The 21,688-nt window shown below is 32.7% G+C and overlaps 1 long non-coding RNA gene across 1 annotated transcript; it reads left to right on the top strand.

Annotated features, from left to right (window-relative positions):
• Positions 1-11,866: 11,866 nt before the first annotated feature.
• LOC105330876 (uncharacterized) lies at positions 11,867-16,466 on the top strand. The gene is made up of 3 exons (XR_010711718.1): positions 11,867-12,138; positions 15,825-15,968; positions 16,169-16,466. It is a non-coding gene; the product is annotated as an uncharacterized lncRNA (long non-coding RNA).
• The last annotated feature ends 5,222 nt before the right edge of the window (positions 16,467-21,688 follow it).

The following is a 21,688-nucleotide window of genomic DNA, read 5'->3' as shown; positions in this document are numbered from 1 at the left end:
TAAATGTTTGTAAAGGACTTTTTTTAAAACTTATTAAACAAGCTATAAAAAAAAATAATATATTGTCATTTATTTTGTAAATTTTATAACTCCTAATTGATTTAAAATTGAATGTTCGTGCTCATAAAAATTCTATTACGCACTAACGAAAATGCAACAGAGAGATAAAGAAAATGCAACAGAGAGATAAATTGAATTTTCATTGATTAAAGATTATCTCATGATATCGCAAAGGCCGAGGATAGAAAACACACAACTTGTTGGATAAAAATTTTATACAAGCGCGAATCATGATCTCTCTCTCTCTCCCTCTCTCTCTCTCTCTCTCTCTCTCTCTCTCTCTCTCTCGTCTGAATTGTAAGATATTTATAAATATTAAAGGGGCAAGGTCACGATTTTGGTCAAATTCTATTTTTCTGTTGTTATTTTTTATAATGGTTTAGAAATGCCTTTCCAATGATCAAATTAAATTTGAGAGTCAATCGTAGAGTAAAAAGCAAAATACTGAGCTCACATTTCTTTGTCATGTAAACAAGGTTCGTGCCCTGTTTTTGTTTACATAGGTTCAATATACGAGTGAAAAATCTTTTTCGAACTGATTTGTCTATTATCTTATTCATTTAAAGCATAAAGAAACAGCCCTAACGTTTAACACATTCATTTTAGGTCTAAAAATGGAACTTTCACTTCAACATTCGAAATGTAAACAAAATCTTTGTTTACATAGCGAAAAATTGTAAGTTTTGTAGCTCCCTTATAACTCAACGAATGACACTCAGATTTTGGTTGCACTTTACAAATGCCTTATTGAAGCATTGTAATTAGTAGAATCGGAAAAATAATTTTTGACAAAACGTAAGCATGCCCCTTTAAAATTCAGTGTGTTCTTCTTCTTATGTTCGCGCTGGAAATTTGCTACGTTCAACTACCTATGAAAACACTGAGGCACATGACAACAAATTTAAATGTCATCACACATTTTGAATATATAAATTATTGTAAGATGAAATGAAAATTTCAAACTTACTCAACCAATATAATAGCAAACGCAGCGAGCTCCCAAAGATAACGTGAACTAGTGATTCAGAAGTAAATACGATTTAATAGGTAGTAACAAGTGAATCTTTGATTTTGTCTGTTTTCTCTTTGTATTGCAAAAGAGGTTTCCTGCCTTTTTTAACTATCTAATCAATTGTAAATTGCACTGGTGGGCTTTCTAGCATCGATTTCACAGATTGGATTTAATATCCTACTAGATGATCACCCGCGCAAGCGCGGGAATTAACACTTTACACATTGTTATCATATAATGCTTTATATGTTTAACCATATATCTGTTTATTTTTGCATATACTTATTTGCTTATTCCTTATCCTATTATTTAGAATTGAATGAAAAAACAAACTGCAATGTTGGATATTTAGAGGAGCTTACATGGACGAAAAATATAAACTTAAATGGATAATATATACATGTACGTGACCATAATCCCAAGTTCTTTCCATTAATACTGAAATCGCATTAATTGTTCCATATTATTTATTTTTTTCACGTTTTGTATTAATAGTCCTATCCAATGTATCTGCCTCAGATGCATGATGAACTCGTCCTTAACTTTTCGTTAATTAGTCTTTCCGCGTTCTTTGTTACACCAAGCAAATGTGTATCATAACTAAAATCGCGCGCAAAAGAAACGAATTGACTCATTTTATTTATTTAACATTTGTCAGATCCTAAGTTCTATGTATTTTAAATAGGGTCACAATAGATACAATACCGATCAGACCCAACCTAACAGAAAGTAAACCCCAACTAAACCCTGGGCTTACTTTCTGGGTTTACTCTGTGTATACTAGAGTGGACCCAGAGTAAACCCCAAGTAAACCCAGAGTGGACACAGAGAGTAAACCCCGATCAGAAGTATACCCTGAAAGCAGATGCTACATGTGTATTCGGAATATACAAGGGGCAGGAATCACAGGCAGTAGGATGATAAGATAAAATATAGGTCTGCTTCACACTTCAGTGCGTATAGTTGACTCCAAAAGCAATGCTCGAGTAAACCCAAAATATATCCCGAGTAAACCCAAAGTAAACCCCGAGTGGACCCAAATTTTCAAAAAGTAAACCCAGAAAGTAAACCCGGGGTTTGATGGGGTTTACTCTGGTGCTAGGTTGGGTCCGATCGATACTGTATATTAACTCTTTGTATGATCATTCAATATTATTTCATTGCAAGTATATATTTTGAAGCAAACTATCCCTGACTTTGATCCCCCAAACGTGTCCACCACCTTACTCTAATTTCTCTATTTTGGGCTTGTTTACCGAAAATGAAAGTAGGTTTTTGATTACTTTCACAATAATAACATTAGTTAAAATTCAGTTATACCTTATGGACATCATCTCGCATGTGTTGAAATACCAAAGGTTTAAGCAAGTTGGCTGGTGCAGGCATTTTATAGTTTACTTGCAAAATGACTTAATTTCTAAGTACAGATTTATTCTTTGAATATTTCACCAGAAGAACAGATGCGTCTGATTCGGGTTGTTTAGGATCATCTGAAAGTATGGGGAGGGTGGCAATTACATGTAACTGGTTTAAGCTAGCGATGAGAATCAGTCGGTTACGTGTGGAGACTGAATTTTAACTTTCAGAGTTGATGTAGTGTCCGTAAATACATTTTTGGAACTAGATATATCCATTCTAAATTTATTCGAGTTATGGAGAGAGTTTGAAAAAGTGTTGAAGTCATAAGGCAGTCTTCGTTTTCGACCCATTTCATCTCAATATCGTTTATGAACCGCAACCAGCTGAAAGCTAAGGAGCAGGTTGCTTTCAAATTGTATTATAAATATGTTTGCGTAAGAGGGAGCCATTTGCAAGGTGCCGGTTCCCAAATACTTTTAGGTCGTTACAACTTATATTGCTCTTAGTTGTGCAAGCGCGGAAGTAGGTCATCCGCATGATCTTTGCTGAAGCATTTTTCGCAAGAGGTGTTCCTTTAATCTAAGCCTTCGGAGAAATAGTCCGCTGTCTTCTCTAATCTATACTTTTTTCAGAGCCCTTATGCGGTTCTGGGCAAAAAATGATAACGACGTCTCAACGTCTGTAAAAGGAACATTAATTGTATTTTTAACTGAGCAAGTGGCAATATCGGTTAAACACTACTCTTCACTTTTTGCGCTTGAAGCGTCTAAAGCTCTTAGAAACTTACTCAATGTATAGATAATTAGCAAGTAAGCACTAAAATTGCTAGCGACGGAAACAATTGATATAATAGTCATATATTCGGAACAACCATCCCCTTATACAGGACACAAGTTATAAATATAGAAGCTAAAAAAAACTAACATTGTAAACTTCAGGTTTCCAAATGGAAACCTTGTGTAAAACATGAATTTTCCTGAGTTTCCGCACAGTTTCCATAAGGTTTCTGGTGTGCGGAAACTGTATTTTTCATCCAGTGGATGGCATGAAAAAACAAATTGGCTTCACAGATATGAACGTCTGATAGCCTAACATCACATATAGTTATTTTATAAACTCTGTCAACTGTGCCTTATGCAGTTTTTAGTTTACTTTACTATCTCTTATTTGTTTAAAAATATTATAATCATTTCTTATTTTTAATTTCCTTTTATCTTTTACATTTAAAACCGACTCATTAAAATATTAGTTCCTTTAAAGAGTTATATAATTCGGATCTAAACCAAAGCGCCGGACGACCTAACAACAGGGGTTCAAATTTTCCTTTAATAATGCGGGAGGTCAATTTTAATATGATAATTAACTCAATCAGGCGTGAAGTTGGCAGTCGATCCGATTACTCAAGAACGACTGGCCCTATTGCAAACACTTTCTCTAACACTGTGAATCAGAACTGTTAAAAAATGTATTTGTTTGTTCGTGTTATATTTTCATTAGTAGTGTTAGCTGCAATATATATTACATTTTGTTTTCTTTGTTTTTTCACATTGTAACAAAGCTAGTAAATATTACAAAAAAGATTAACAACATAAATTGATTTTGATTGACATAACATTGATTTTCTTCCTACATTCAATAAACCTTGGGTCAATGTGTCTTCATGCATGACACAATGTGTCAACAATGCATATTTGAAAACAAACGGTCGATTACTATACTCAAATTAAAACAATGTTCTAACATCTAAAAAAGATCCTCATAACTATTTATCATGCGTTAATCATTTCGAATTTTATCTCTAATTAGTATAGCAGTTACATGTACTTTTTGATTAACAACATACTTTTATCCAATACATATACATTTTAAAACGAATCAGATGCAATCGAGTGAATTGTTATCACTATGTTCTGTCGGACTGCGGTGTCTGTTCTAAGCACAAAGTTATTGATTGTGTGTCACGCAATGTAAACTTTTCCCGAGCCGTTTTAGTTGTAGAAAGATGAAGTTCACTTTCTTGCTTCTAATTTCTGCTGTCATCTTCAACTACATGTATAGCGTCGCTCATCCAATCGAGGAATTTGAGATCTAATTGTAATTATTAATACAGGAAATATCAAGTTTACAATAATCAATCAGGTGATATTTCTGATAGTTAAAGATATCAGATAATCCTAATTGAAATATCACTCATGTTAGCAATTCTTTTAGTGACCTTAATCTGAAAAAATGCAAAACAAAATGAAAAAACACATTTTTTATAATGTGACCCAACGCCGGAACACGTGTTCTGAACATGTTAGTGTTTATCTTGTGTGCTTTAAACAATCAATAGAAGGGTAAGTTTAATTTATCAAAAACGTATTACAGGGGATGGGGCATATGGAATGAGGTTTTGGAATTAGTTCGTCTGACCAACACTTTGAAAATGACTCATGTGACGTAATATCTGTTTACATTTTAAAATAGATAAATATCAGTTCACAAAACTGACTAACCTATGTGCAGGAAATTGTTCTGTTTTTTTCAGAGAATCAGTATGCCTTCGGTGATTTTCAAGGAGTTATCAAATTAGTCTATTTACTCTTTACAAACAAAATGATAAGATGTAAAATGATATTGAATGCAATTATTTTTAATATATTGCTGAGAAAGGAAGATACATGAGAAAGATTCGAACTGAACCATTTAATAGGAAACCCTAATATTGTGTTAGAAATGGATTTTTAGTCGTTGTATAAACAAGACAAAAGTGTTTTTGTTGTTTTATTTTCTTACAATCACCATAAATTGGTGCATTTTCTTTAATTGATTTTGGACTAAATTTAACACGTGTTTTTATCGCTGTTGACGCGTCAGTTACATTTCAAATCAATCAAAATTATAACGCTTTACAGAGTAAACCATACGAATTCATCTCTCCAAATTATAGTGGCAGTCAGTTTAAAACGTATCTATGATATGTTTTTTTTTATTAAATTCAAGTTCATATGCATTAGACGATACCGTAAGTGTAGAATATTTTCATATGCTACCCATTTCCAATCCCAATCGCCAAATGAGGAGGGTTGTTTTAGTGTTTCAATCATGAAACATTTTTATCATTTTTTGTTTGCATTTCTCGCTTGTATATTTTCAACTTGGCTTGAAATTTTGCTAGTCTTGCATTATGAAACAGCTGTCTGCCAGCTATGCTTTCTTACTGTTACCGTACAGTTACCGTAAACGTTATTTTGACACAGCAAGACAGGTATTTAATACAAGCATAGACACGTTGCGTTATCCCGCCGTAATCAATTTTATATAAGAAGTCAAAGGTTTAGGAGTCTTACTACAGAGAAGACTCATAGATCTCCTCATCCATTGCCAGTTGTTGTATCAGAGTTTTCTCATTTAAATTGAATTCTCGAGAGGAGAAATAATTATAAATCCAAACGTCTATCTAATTGCTTCTTATCTGATTTAATAATGTATTCACAAATGACAACAAGTAAAACTGTTTTTATGTGACATTCACGTGAAATTCATCTAAGTCAAAATGAACGTATGATTTCATTTCATACGGCGCACATAGTCTAGCAAGAAATCAATACACGATGTTTTCAAAAGAGAAGCAGTTATTCAAACGAGATTTTGTGAAATATAGCTTATAGCATTTGGTTTCAATAATTGATGAAGCTCATTGAATTCCCATTACATGTATTATAAATGGGATATATAATGATGGAATTATGTTTTATCTGTTAATGAGCGCTATCGTTATAAAACAGGAATGTTGATCGTATTCTTTGGGAAAAAACTGACCTGACTAATATTTCTTAGATTTACGTAATATAGTTGATGAACCAGCTTTAGGGGTTATATACATAAATCATTAAAGGAAGCATTTTATTGTACGTAATTACATCTTACATCAACAAATGACCTTTATTGTTAATTACATCTGTAAAAAATCCAATTCCAGTTTTTTCTTGCTAATGTAAAATCTTTATAAATATTTATTTGTTAAACTTGACGAGACTTTCAGTTTAATGTTTAAAAGCCACATCGAATTACTTTGCCTTAAAAATGTTATTGATATAATGGTGATACCATTAAATAAATAGTGCATGTTTGTGAAGGTTACAGTTTAATTCGACATCCCGAGAAAACCATTGTCAACCGACGCGAAACGGAGATTAATAATAGTTTTCGAGGGGGTCAAATTCAACTCTTACCATTCTAACCAGGCACTATTTATTTGATTATACTCAATGTCTTAATTTTAAAGATATCTGCTTTAATGTAGAAATTCTACGTCAAACTGTACGTGCATAATTTACGCGCATGTAGCAATTCGTTGTGTTACCCGTCGCCAAGTCTGTTGCTAACGCTTAGGGAAATAGAACGGATTATCAACAGCGTCTTAACCAATCAGATTTCAGTATTTAACATGAGAGTATAACAATAGTTTATGTCGCATGCCGTCTGTAAAAAAGATAGTTAAGAGAAAAATAGCCAGTTGATATGCCTGTTTTTTATTGAATATGGATTCATTAAAAAGGATAATAACACATACACAGTGCATCGATTCTTGTTTTCAATGAAGCATTAAACCTGATGTGATGTGTATTTCTGCCAAATAATACAAATACATTGAATGATGAACACAGTATCGTTTGGGAACTCGAGCTTTCATTACCTATTGTGCCATTCTATTGTACTGTGTTTTATAGCTCTTCAGTATGGATTTTCAATTCAAACTAAGCCGTGGGACGGGAATGAAATATTTATCACCCAGTTCAGTTTCCCGGATTTTATTTTACAGGAGCCACACACAAGTCAGATTATACAAAGTGGTTGACATCGACGAAATAAAACATCAACATTTTCAAGCAGCAACCAATTACTAAATGCGTAGCTTCATAACCAATTTCATAAAAATGTATATTGTTTATTTACTTAATTTTGTGAAATTTCAAAGAAAAAGTTTACATTGAAATAGCTGTAGGATTTTCGATCAGTGGTTATTAATTTCTGTCAATGCCCTTGTTTAGCCAATGCAATAATAATTAGAACAGCAGTTTCACTATTTCCCAGTTGTCTCATTGCTTAATAAATATGCGTTGTACCATAAAATACTTATTGATTTATTCATAATGTTATATAAAGTAAAATTTTTAAACAGTTTTAGAGTTGCACTGGTATTTCCAACGATGTTTCATTTTTTATTTTTTATCTCCTCTAGCTGCAATGCAATACTGCTGTTCCAGTATACAATGTGTTTGGCAGCAATTTATGTTATCGTAATTGTACAATCTGCTGGGCTCAATTCTCTATCAACTTTTAACTTTTTTAAAGAAGGGCATGTTTTGGAGATTTTGGATGCATGCATTATTGATACCCAACCCCTTCTTATCAATTCTCTTGGACAGTGTGCATCGCAATGTCCATTACAACATTTATTAATTTCTTGCCTTGCACCGGCGATATTTTTATATGATATAAATTACCCCTTTTGTTGCAATATATTTTTTTTTGACAATTTCAATATTCTGAAATAAATTACATAATGGAATTATTTGCAAGTTTTATTCATTATATTTATTTCAATAATTTTAAGAACAGAAATTTTTTTATCTGAAAATCAATTACAGCACTGGTTTTTTTTTATAGCAATAGCATCATTTACTAAAAAATATAACACTTCAAATTTTGGTAGATTTTAAATGTTAAGGCACATAAAAATACTCAATGATTTTTTCTTAACACATATCAACCCAAGTTTGTGCCGCATAACATAAAAATATCAAGGTTACTTCCATCACGGATACATACAAAGATGAATAACCCCTTTCTCTATTTCTGAAATTATGAAATTTTTGTGACAGTTTCTGTTTTGAAACATTTTTCTTTGGATTTATCTATTAACATTAATATAATAATAAGAAGAATATATCTGTAATTATATAAATCACTTATGAGTTTTTACATCTACATTTCTAAAGTTAAAAATATTCAAATTCCCCCGTCTCATGTATTTTGCTAAGGAATTTTTACATGATAAAACTGACCGGAAATATGTCAGTGTTCTAAAGAAAATGAAAAAGTATTTTTTTTGGGGGGGGGGGGGCACAAATTGAAATGAGAATGTTTTACTTATCTTATCTATAGATTGTATGCAAATAAACGATTAAAACAGCTCGACTACAACAATATTGAATACATTTTACTATAGATGATAAATATCATATAATCAACAAAAGTCACGTTCATGGAATCAACGTCCTGTCTCACCAAAGAGAGAAAGAGAGAGAGAGAGAGAGAGAGAGAGAGAGCGAGATTGAGAGAGAGAGAGAGAGATTTTAATGAGCTTTAAATGCGTGCATAACCTAGTAAAAAGTTATTAAAAATGAAACAATCTAATATACTACACTATTTTTTGCAGAATGTTCCTTAAACACGGTTCAATATATTAAGTTTTGGACACACCAAAAGACACCCATTCTTTTTTTTTAAATAACTGCACACAAAAAGTATGAAATATAGCTATGATTTTACGAAGCAACCTAAATTTATCTTTTTAGCCACGGATATGAATTTGTTAAATAAAAACGATAATGCTGTTCCGCTTATCATAGTGTTAGTTTAAATAAGCGTAAGATGAAACAAAAATAAGAATGGTATATTAATATGAGACACAACTAATATTTAAGTATTTTTGGAATTTTATCCGAACACTTATATTCCGCTCGAAATTTCACAGGAACTACACAAATCTCAAAAAGTTATAGGTCGAAAAAAGTGACACGTTGTTTGTAAATTCCTCAACTTACATAGACTATTAATGGTTATATGTTGATGATCATTTACAAATTGTGAAAGTTTTACGGCATATTTGCGCCTATTTCAGCATATATCAAATAAATAGAAAAAGTTACTTTACTTATATATTTTGCCATATGTATAATACCATAGTTTATGGCACAACGTTGTTAGTTAAACCCCTGTCACATCGGAGCTAGGTCCTCACGACGATCCCGCTGCGTCCTTAAACAATGTAAAACGCCAAGGTAATCGCAGTAAAGTCTCTTACAGCGCCGTAACAGCGTAATGGCAATTTCGTTCGCCGTGCTTAGAACATTTTAGAACGCCATGCGATGGCACGCACCGTGAACATGCTTAAAGTAGCACCGTGGCTCTGCGTTCTGATAAATACGCCGTTAAAACGGAGTGAGGTCGCTGTGACAGCGCCGTCATGTCTCCAACAGTGCCAAGAAAGCTCTTTTGGCGCACTCAAGGAACGCAGCTTATCGGAGTGTAATCCCAGTGATAAGTCAATTGCGCTTGATTCTCTATCGCGCTCTCACTGCGAATCCATTTTTATTTAATTTGTCTGCGTTGACAAAGCGACCACAAAGAGCTGTTGCTGCGTTCATCGCGATCTTATGACGTTTCTTCTGCATTTATTAGCGTTTGTACCGCGCTCCAACGGGGTTTCTAGTGCGTTGTCACCTAGACCACGAAAAATCAAACAAAGGCTGTTGTACAATAGCAAGCGATGTAGTTATTATCAAACTGGATGTGGATGACTATGTAAAAATTAGCATTTAGTAATATTCCAGGACCTATCAAAAGACGTAGATGGAATTCATGTCATTTGGTTCTTTTGTTTTCACATCTTTTCTATGTTTTGTAACAACGAATGACGGATTTTTTTTGTAGACCTGACTACTAAGAGGTTTGTCCTTGTCCTTCACAAATAATTTAGAAGTAGATAAGTTTTAATTCAAATGTACCTATTCATCAAAACAAAACAATTTTTTATCCTTTTGTTTTTACTTTAGTTGTAAATTCTTGTTTGTTTCCCATACAATTGTACAAATTAACATTAACCTACCAAGAAGTAGAAAACGTCTTGTGCACGCCCAGTAAAAACTCCGAGCACGTCATGAGCGCTCGGCAGATACTCAGCGAGAGCGCAGTCAATCGCCAAGTAGAACTCTGTGTAAACGCAGTTACACGCAGTGGGAGCTCCGTAAGAACGCCTTGGTCGCCGTCAGGCCGCTGAGACATCTCCACTTATAAAATTTCCAAATACAATTGTACTTATTTTCTAAATCTTCCTTGCTATCCTACGAAAATTCCATGCATTTTACAACGCCGTGGACACGCCGTGGGGACGCAGCTTGGTGTGACAGGACCTTAAGGCCCGAGTTCTACCTCGCAATTAACTGCGCCCTCGCTGAGTCTCAGCCGAGCGCTCATGACGTGCTAGGTGTTTTTACGTTTGGTGCACGGCGTGCTCTGCGCGCTGACTGCGTGAACAAGACGTTCTTTACTTCTTGGTAGGTTAAAATTAATTTGTACAATAGTATGGAAAAATGAATGTACAACTAGTAGATAAATGATTCAAATAATTGTTTTGATGTTATTAAAAGTTACGTTGTAATTGAAACATAACTTCTTCTAAACAATTTGTGAAGGACTAGGACAAAACTCTTAGTAGTCAGGTCTACAATAAAGATTCGTTATTAGCTTTTTGAAGACATAGAAAAGATGTGAAAACATTAGAACCAAATTGCATAAATTCCATCTACGTCCATCAGGTCTTGGAATATTAGCAAATGCTACTTTTTACATAGTCATCTTCATCCAGTTTGATAATTATTGCATCGTGGGGTCTCTGTGCATGCGCAATTGACTTATCACTGGGTCTACACTGCGATAAGCTGCGTTCCTTGAGCGTGCCGACGGAGCTGTCGTGGCGCTGTTGGAGATTTTACGGCGCTGTCACGGCGACCTCACTACGATTTTACGGCTCGTTTGTGAGAACGCAGAGCCACGGCGCATACTTTGTGCATGTTCAAAGTGCGCGTCGTCGCATGGCGTTCTAGAATATTCAAGGCGATCCCATCGCGACGGACGAAGATGCCGTTGCAGTGTTACGGCGTTTTAGGAGACTATACTGCGTTTACCTTGGCGTTTTACATTATTTAGGGACGCAGCGGGATCGCAGTTAGGACGCAGCTCCGGTGTGATAAGGGTTTTAGTTAACTATAAAACTAATATTTTGCTTATAATACGACTTCAGTATTTTCTTCATTGCACGTTTTAATCTAAGTATTTTAATATTTTTGAAATAATAACTTTAATTTCCTAAACAATTGAATGCTTCTTTATTTGTGCTTTTTCATTTTGAACGTCTTTTCCCGATTCAATCTCGGATGACTCTGACTTATGTTTTAAAGAATGTTAGAGGCAGAATCCTGATGAATGTATAACTTGGCATTGCACTGTAATGTGTATTATTCATTTCAATTAAAATATGTTGCATTTGCAAGGTAGATACCTGAAACAAACATTAAAAAATTAAAAGAAAGAGTTATTGGTTTGAATAGCTTATAATTTCATAATGAATGTGGTTTTTTTTAAATCGAATATCATTTCAGGACGTAATCCCCGAATGCCCGCAACAAAAGACAATCTGAAATACAAATACAACAGACTTGGAAAGGAACTCGACACTATCCGTTCCGAGTATGAAGACAATGTTCAAAGCGTTATACAAAACCTAGAGAGACGTTATAATGAAACACGAAACTGGCCGCTGCCTTGCTACGGAAAGCTGAAACGTATGATAAAAGATTCAACTAATGACGTTGTCATTTCGAAATGTAGAGTACCTGAACATGAACATTCCATTAAAAACATGGGAGACAGAAAAGGTAAGTGAGTTTTTTTTTTTTTAATTTGAAATTTTAAATCTTTGCAATTATATATTAAAAAGTTAATAGTGATTTTTTTAATTATGAAATGATGATGTGAACATACGAAAACCCATAAGGCTCAATCGAGATTCGAGATTTAAAATACGAAATTCAAAGCATGAGATTTAAGATACGAAATTTGAGATTCAAAATCTAAATTAATCGATTAAATCATGGATCTGAAACACATATCTTAGCGACATAAATCTGTACTAAAAAAGATAATTCGTACATATACTAATAATTGTCTTAATAGCCCCTATTTAATGGTTATGTTATGTTTAAATTAACTTTTATGAATTAACCCCACTCAGTATGAACAATTAAATTAGTGATAACACTGTGAGCTTTGCGAAATTCAACCGATTTTTCATTCATTGTGTTATTTCATTGTTCATTGTGTATAATTCTGATTTGTAAAGTACAGTTAGTTGTAATCATACCTTCTGTGCAGATACTTATAAACTCACGCAAAAGTTTATTCCATGCAAAGTTTATATAAAAGTCTGAAAACTTAAACGCGTTTTCGCCGGTTGGGGGTTTCATGAGGCTTGGTCCAACATCAAGAAAATAATCTCAAGGTTGGCTCAGTATTAGTTCCGTACGTCCTGTAATACAGTAAAACTCGTTTTTTACGAACACGGATATAGCGAATTCTCGGATATAGCGACATTTTTTTGAATCCCCGGTAAAATTATTAACAAGTCTTACCAAAATGTTACGGTTAAAACGAATTCGGATATAACAAAATTACGGATATAGCGAACTCGTTTTGAATCCAGTAGAGGCGAATACAAACGGAATTTAACACTTTTATAACGAATTTCTTTACAGTAAAAAAGTTTGCAATACCATTTAACATGATAGTTTGAATGAATTCATTTTCATTTCACAATTGGATTATTAAAGGTATCAATGTAATGTATTTTTAAGCCCCAATTAGCAAAACTTATAGTCAAATGAAAAAATGAATATATAGTGAATTTGCTATCGTTATTATTACGAATTCGTTATACGGATATAACGAATTACGGATATAACGAAGTAAAGCTTTATATAAATATATATATATATATATATATATATATATATATATATATATATATATATATATATATATATATATATATATATAAGCATGTACTTATGGTTTAATGTCGCTAATATACAGGTTTTCAGATCCTTGATTTGATTGGTTAATTTAGATATTGAATCTCGAATTTTGAATCTTGAATCTTGTTTATCAAATTTTGTATTTTGAATCTCGAATCTCGAATGAACCTTCTGGGCCTTCGTACGAACGTGATGATAGCTATTTCAAATCATATAGAAGATTAGTTCATTCAAATGCATACACCGTATAGTTTACATTAAAACTTATTTTATATATAAAGCACAGGAGTAGTATGCATAAAAATTTTTAAGTGCTTAAACATATTCTTAAGTACATAAATTGTACTTAGCAGATTCAAATTTGACTTAGCATATTGCTTAGTATGTTGCATAAAACTTCTCAACTCTAAAGCATATGCTTAGCATATTCTTAAATCTAAGGATGGGTCTTACCTGTCTTAAGTATTTAAGCATGTTGCTTAAGTGTATGATAGCAAGAAGGTTGTGCAACAAATATTAAATAAATTACATGTAGAACATTAACGCTGCTGAATGCTCCGTTCGTACCCGTTTACTGTGTAGACAGTTTAGAAATGTTTTATAAGGTCTTAATATCTGGAAATAATTTATAAGGTAATGTTTTTTAATGTCATTTTTAACGTCATAAAATGACACATTATCATTGTGTTATTATATTATCAGTTCTTGCATGAAAGTCTTTTCTCTATATTCAATCCCAAAACCTATTTTTAAAAGCATCAATATTTCATCTATATCGGATCATAATTTCCATTTCGTAGGGTATAAGATACTAAATCGATCACAAAATAGTTTATCATTAATCTGAATTATTAAAATTATATTTTACCTATTTGAAAGCTACTTAATAATTAATCATTCTCTAATAAATTGTGTCGATTTGTTATCTTTTTTATATCAACCCCCCCCCCCCTCGAAAAAAAAGATTAGTTTGACAATAAGGCTATTTGTAAATTATCATTTCAATTCTATCGCCGTACACCAGGCTGTTTGATCCGATTGAATAGCATATTTAGCTGGCAGTGTAAAATAGGAATAGTAAATAAGACAGTAATATTCCAATCATTTTTTTCTTTTCATCTTCAAGGGAATTTATGATGTGTTTACATAAGAAAACTTTCCAAAAGTGATATGATTTTTTAATGGGAGATGTTATCTCTTTAAGTAAAGAGATTTCTCTCATTCCCAAATTCTTCATTCTCTATAAAAATCATTCATGCACATAGTAATAGCTTTGACTCTCTATTCCTCTCTCTCTCTATTCCCCTCTCTCTCTTTCTATTCCTCTCTCTTTCTCTCTCTCTGTATTTTTGTCTATGGGTCGCATTAGACTAAACGCTAATACCTGCTGGTACTGTATATACATGTATACATATCGGTGAGAGCAGTACTGTACTATATTAGATCCGCGTAAAATTGCGACAAGCATGTCTCGCAGATTTTAAAATCTTTTTTTTGGACAGATGTAAAATCAAAAGAAACTATGATAAACTATGATAACTGTGATAAATATTCGACTTTAACTACTCAAATAAAATAATCAATTGTAATTATTAATAATTTTAATGTAGATTTATGAAAATAACATATTCTAAAATGTGAGAGCCTTAATTGTTAAACACACATGTCATGAATGCATTTAATAAAACATATTCTCTTTCTTAAACCATAATTAATCTTTATTTACATAAAAGTGAAAGTGGAAGTGACGTAGTTGACATAGCAACGATATACTTATGTAGATTGCGATATTCTTAGCTAAGAATTACTAAGTATGTTGCTAAAAAGTTTTATGCAATGGAAATTAAGCATCTTGCTTAGTTAGGAATACTCTTAAGAACGTTAAGCATAAACTTAAGAAAAATCTAGAATGTTTATGCATACGACCCCAGAGCAACAAATTAATGGCCAAATCGGCCAATGCACCTTATAGAAGCTTCACCTTCATCGAATTTAGCAACCCACATAGTATTGATCAATATTATGATTATTATATAGTGAGATGAGGGAACCCATTCTATAGCAGTAATATAAGCGGTCGGCGCGTTAACTACTCGGCCATCTAGACAAGACAGAAATCTTGCTTTCGAAGACAAATGAAACCTAGCGCATTGGCCACGCACTTCTCAGTGTTTGAAATAGAAGTGAAGTTAAAAGACAAGTAAGAGATCATAGTGATGCAAATTGCATAGATATATACATACTACATGTACATGTATAGATGTAAGCACAACCATTGCAATATCTCTTGAATTGTTATATTATTGGCTTTAAATAATGAATGAGATATATTACCCATAGGGAATTATATTGAAGCTTTATGTCCGCCTCGGCCGGGCCTGCAATCAACTAATCATTGCTCATTTACAGTATCATTATATACTGAGAAGACCGTCAATGCTTTAATTTCTTTTTATGTCAGGGAACAAAAATGAAACCATTATGGTTTTGAAAAATTATTCGTATGTCAAATAAACAGTGTTTTATTGCAGATGTCTATGAACAATATACTACAATGGTATACCAAAACCCTAAACTTGCAGCGGCTGCAGAGAAATACGGCCACTCTGGGATACTTGGTTACTGTAAATTGCAAAAAGCAATTGCAGATAAACAAAGGAGGTCGCCAAGGAAAGGTAACGAAAAATTAACAGTTAAAAATAAATTCTTTATGCTAATATTTAGTGTAGATTATAAAGTCTTCATAATCGTTATTGTCTTTTAAGTAATTTTTTACACTTTAAAATCACAATTGTTCACCGTTTTTCAAGTACATGTACCATTCTTTCCAAACATTTGAAGAGTTAACAACTTTTATCCGTCCTATTTTTGTCAGATGTTGAAAAGATGCACAAAGAAGAAATAGAAACTGAAAACGACGACCTTAAACATCACATACGATGTTACGACTGCAAGTTCTTAAGAGCTCAGGATACACTACGAGAACTGAAAGAAGATTATTCTGAATCTAAGCGTTATCTGCCACATCTGCGATATCGACGAATGAAAAAAATGATTGAAAGAGTAATTGAAAAAAAAGAGTTATTACAACTTGACTGAAAAAACAATTCGAATATGATGACATTTCTCCTATACACGTATTTCGTTCTACAACGCTTTTTTTTTATTAAAGTTCTCCGGATCTTGTTTTTAAAATCAATTAGCATAGAGATATTTTGGCTAATTGTTAAATAATTTTCAAAAGTATAACCAAGGCAAGCGATATCAAATTAACATACACATGTATAACAATTTAGTGTAGAAGGCATTTTTTACTGCGTGTCCAGTACGCTTACTGCCTTGCATTTCTTAAAACGTGAAATATCCTTTATAGAAAATGTAAACTAAAATTCTGGATTATAAATGACAAACTCATAGTTCTGCATGATAAAAAGAAATATATAGTTAATCAATATTCTTTAGTGTTTTAAGCACAACAAACTAAACTTTATCAAAATTAGCAACAAAAATGTAATAAAACCAAAATGCTGAAAATAAATAAAATTGCATTCAAGCTTACCTAATGGAAAAAAGAAACAATTCCGTAAAATTAAAACAAGTTCTTTATTCTTTAAACGTTGGATAGAAAGTGAGTTAGGTAAATTCGCCCACCATCCGGCTTAATTTGGAATTGTTCTCATTGACCAATCAGGAAACTTGATTTAAATGCTAGCTGCTAGTGGGCTAATTTCACATAATTTTTTCTACGAGCTGACACTGATTACCAAAGGCCGAAAAAGGCGATAAAGTCAATTAGATGAATTTCGATATACGTACGTAAACAAAGAAAAGATTAAGAAAAACCGAAACGAGTAAATACTTTTTTTGACGTACTGTAAAAGTGTCATTTTGATAGCACAAAAAAATTATCTTTAAAGATTCGGTCGAGGAATCTGTCAGGTTTTTTTAACAATTTAACTTATTGTCCGACAATCTATCGAAACCAAGTTATTTCCATAAAAGTGTCAACTTCTTTAGATGCCATGGTCATTCAATTAAAAAGTAAAACGTTACCAATAAGTATGCTTTGTTTAGAAATAAAGTATCATTTTTAATAGTGAGAGGAAAAAAAAAAAAGAAATAAGTAAAATTTAAATGATTTTGAAATAGAAATTGTTACTATGAAATGCTAAAAATAGAAAAAAATAACTTGTGCTGAATTAATATTCAGATTTAAAACTTTGATGTAACACATGTATAAGATTAATTACTCTAAAAATGTAAAAGTAGCGTTTACGTTGGTATGGTTAAGATACTTTCAACAATTAATAATCTCTGTAATTCTTTTAAATATATCCTTCACAAAAATTATTTGGGTTGTCTTTCATGACATATCAATGATGCTACTAAACTTAAGGGTCCTCCACACACCTGGGAAAAAATCTGCCTATAGGCCCAGTTTTCAAAATTACTTAAAGATAGGGATTTATAAAATGTGTTTGACTAGAAAATGACCCCCAAAAATTCACTATTTGGGGGAAAAAATCGCTTTTTTAAATTTTAGCGCTATTCATGAAATAAAAATACCTGCAATATTCGAACTCGGGACCTGTGGATTGGTAGACCGAAGCAACACCTACTGTGCCATATAGATATACAACAAAGTTTGGTGGTATAAATGCGCTAAAATCGCCATGTTGTGACGTACTGTCATAAAAAGTAAAAGTCACGGGGTGTCGAGGACCCTTAAATTGATAAATAAAAAAAGCATAAACAATGGAAACAAACCAAGTATCAGGCTTCGGCCTCAGAACATGTGTTAAGTTGTAAGAAAATTTTGCAAGAAAACTATTAAATGCTTGTTTTTATTAAAACCAAGGTACTCAATATACATGTATCCGGGCTGATTTTATGGGTATTGAAAACGTTTTTATTGCATTATTACAGAATGAAAAGACACATTACTAAGAAAATAACTGATTTATAAGCATATTAAGACATACATGTATTGTATTTATATTGATAGCGTTTATAAATAAATCGGGGAAAGTCAGTTACTGACTTTTATGATATACCCATCAATCTTACCTTTTTGATGCTGTCATACTCCCAGAGTGTGATCCGATTTTCCGAATCACCACACTGGGGTTTTCCGATTCCGTATCACAATGACACAGTACACATTAAAAACACTGTGCCGGATAATAATTCCAGTGCCAAGTTGGCGTTTTTACACCCGTCTAAGCTGCATACATCGAAAAATTCAAATATGCCATATGATAGACCATTCCTTGAAGAGTTACAAACCACCTATGTTATCGTTGTATCTCTTCTGTGAGATATTATCCTTTCAAAAATAAATTCCTATAGGAAAATAATTTTTCCCATAGGAAAAACGATACTCCTATATGTAATTTAAAATTTACTATCGGAATACAAGAACTTCCTGTAGGAGTTTTACTTCCGATAGGATTTGATAAAATCCGATAGGAAAACTACATGTCTGAATCAAATTCCTACAGAAAATGACATTATCCTATAGGTAATATAATTCCTATAGAACTTTTTAAAAATCCTATAGGATTGTCAATATAGGAGGAGAATTAATTCTCCTATGAGAATTATTATTTTCCTATAGGATATTAATTTTTAAAGGTAAATATCTCACCTGTCAGGTGAAATACACTAAAAACAAAAGTGGTTATATACTCTCTAGACAATGGTCTGTTATTTGGTATATATGGATTTTTCCGAAATTGCATCTTAAGCGGGTGCAAAAATGCAACCTTGGCACTGGCATCATTATTTGCCACAGTGTTTTAATAACGTCTGTATTTTAGCGGGTTTAAAAAGAGTTCATTTCATAATAGCATTGTTATAATTAAAGGTCATACAGTTGATTTTAAAAAGAAAGTTTTGTATCTAAAACTTTCCAATAAGCAAGGGTATAAATTAAATTTATCATTGTAACAGAAACTTGATCCAAAGAGCCCGATACCGTCTCGTTGCCTGGCGCGGATCATCAGATCAAACTCGACGCTTCGTAGCGCAATAATGAAACAGTTTTCCGGTCAATTTTTGCTTTGATAGTCGACCAATAGAAAAATTAATTAATTCATTTTTTATCATTTAATAAAACATTTTTAAATCATAAAATGTAAAGTGTCATTGATCAAAAATGCAAATACATGTAATGTATATGATCGGCGCAGATGAATACAAACAACAACAGCAACAATATTCAAAATGGATGGGCCATCAGCTGATGCAGAGCTATTGAACTTTCGGTGATACCTGCGTCAGTAAAATTTAGCCAGACTTAACCTTTAAAAATATATATGGTTTTAGCCTAAAATGGCCCCCTAAAATGAACATTGTCATTTTACTGTAATTCTTTGTTTTATTTGTACAAATATACATTTGAAGTTTGTTCATCATTTTCATTTTGATTTTAGTGCCCACAATTTAAAAATATGACATCATAAATTTTATCTTTTCCCGCCATTTTCTCATTGTTAGCATAAAACGGCTTGTTTTGAGGCAGTTTTTCTTTCAGGAAACATTGAGCGACTACTTGAACAAACAAAATATTTTCACTAAAGATGTATCTTTCCAATACTTATAAGTGACAAAAAGTTCGCTTTTGTTCAAAGAGTCGCTCTATATTTCCCATTGGAAAAAAGATAAGAAAAATGTACATTTTTGGTTGATTTTGATTGAATTATAAAAATAGCGTCACTTCTGACGTCATATACTGCCAGTGAGTGCATATAAATCAAATTATGAGGTGAAAACATATTTCATGTCAACTCTTTTATAAAATAACACAACAAATTAATGTACCTGAATCATTTTAAAAATAGCGAATTTTGGGGCCCAAATTTGACTAATATCATATATAGTTCTTTAATGGATTAAACACACATAGAGAGTTGATGTCTGAACCGGCTGAATGAAAAACGCAGACGAAATAGTGAAAAGACGCTTAGTTTTCTATTTCTTGAATTAAATAATGTGTTTTGTTTATTTTTAAAGGTTAAGTCTGGCTAAATTTTACTGACGCAGGTATCATCGAAATTTTTCGACCAATCAGAAGCGCAAATCAATATATATTTCATAGACTTACTGGGTATTTTTTTGTTTTTTGGTTCGACTTTGACCTTGGGTTAATTGTAGAATAATTTAAGAGGCTGTTTCTATCTATAAATTTTGTTAAATTTGTTATCATGCTAACAATATTCAAGAGTAAAAAAACTCCTTTATTCTTTTTTTCCAAGGACATATCTTTAATGGGTTAAGTCATGATACATTTCTTCCGAAATTAGGCTTAAATAAAAGTTCAGCAAATATTACACTTACTTAAAAACAATTCACTATGACGTCATTATCGCGTCATAGGTGAAGTAATCGCAAACTAGCATCAAAATGGAACAAAAAATGAACTGAAGGCTTCACATTATAGAGTCATATAATAAAAAGCGATATCTACAGTGCCGATCAGACCCAACCTAACAGAAAGTTAACTCAAACTAAACTCTTGGTTTACTTTCTGGGTTTACGCTATGTTTACTCCGGGTTTACAAAAGTGGACCCATTGTAAACCCAAAGTAAACACAGAGTAGACACAGAGAGTAAACCCGGTCAAAAGTATACCCCAGAAAGCAGACGCTGTGTATTCGGAATATACAAGGGACGGGAATTACAAGCGTTAGGATGGTAAGATGAAATACAGATCTGCCTCACGCTTCAGTCCGTCCAGTTGACCTAAAAAGCAATTTCCAAGTAAACCAAAAGCAAACCCAGATTAAACCCAAAAGTAAACCCGGGTTTTAGTTGAGGTTTACTCTGGTGTTAGGTTGGGTCGGATCGGTACTGTATATGAAAAAAAAATGACAATAACAAACTGTCAACCATCTCAAAAATCCATAAAACGAAATACAAATTCAAAGCAGAGCAACACGGACTTCTAGAAGGATATAGGTAGGATCAGGTGCCATGGAGGAGTGAGTATCTTCTGCTGACCGGTCACACCCGCCGTGTACTCTTTGTCGTAATCGGGGGAAAAACGGAAAAGTCCGTAGACAATAAGGTGATTAATTATGGTCTAACAATTAGTGTGAAAAACGTCAGTTAGCATGCGACCCAGTGGATGATTGTATTTGCTGACAAAGTCGTTTTATCAACCATAGAACTTACGAGAATATTACTTTACACGAGACTGTTAATACTCCTGTTTTATCAACTTGTTTGTCAGTAGCTTGCCTCGCATTAGAAACTGTAAATACGAAGAGGATGCTCTTCTGTATCGAATTAACTGAGAGACAAAAACACCATATGCAGGTGATGAAGGTTTATTGCTACATAAGTAAGGAACTATAAAAAAAAATGAAATCATCGCGTTTATCCTAAAGTTCTT

This window comes from Magallana gigas, chromosome 1, assembly GCF_963853765.1.
Source record: "Magallana gigas chromosome 1, xbMagGiga1.1, whole genome shotgun sequence".
Lineage (NCBI taxonomy): Eukaryota > Metazoa > Mollusca > Bivalvia > Ostreida > Ostreidae > Magallana > Magallana gigas.
Note: the sequence above shows the minus strand (reverse complement) of the source record. Positions and strands in the feature narration are given on the sequence as shown.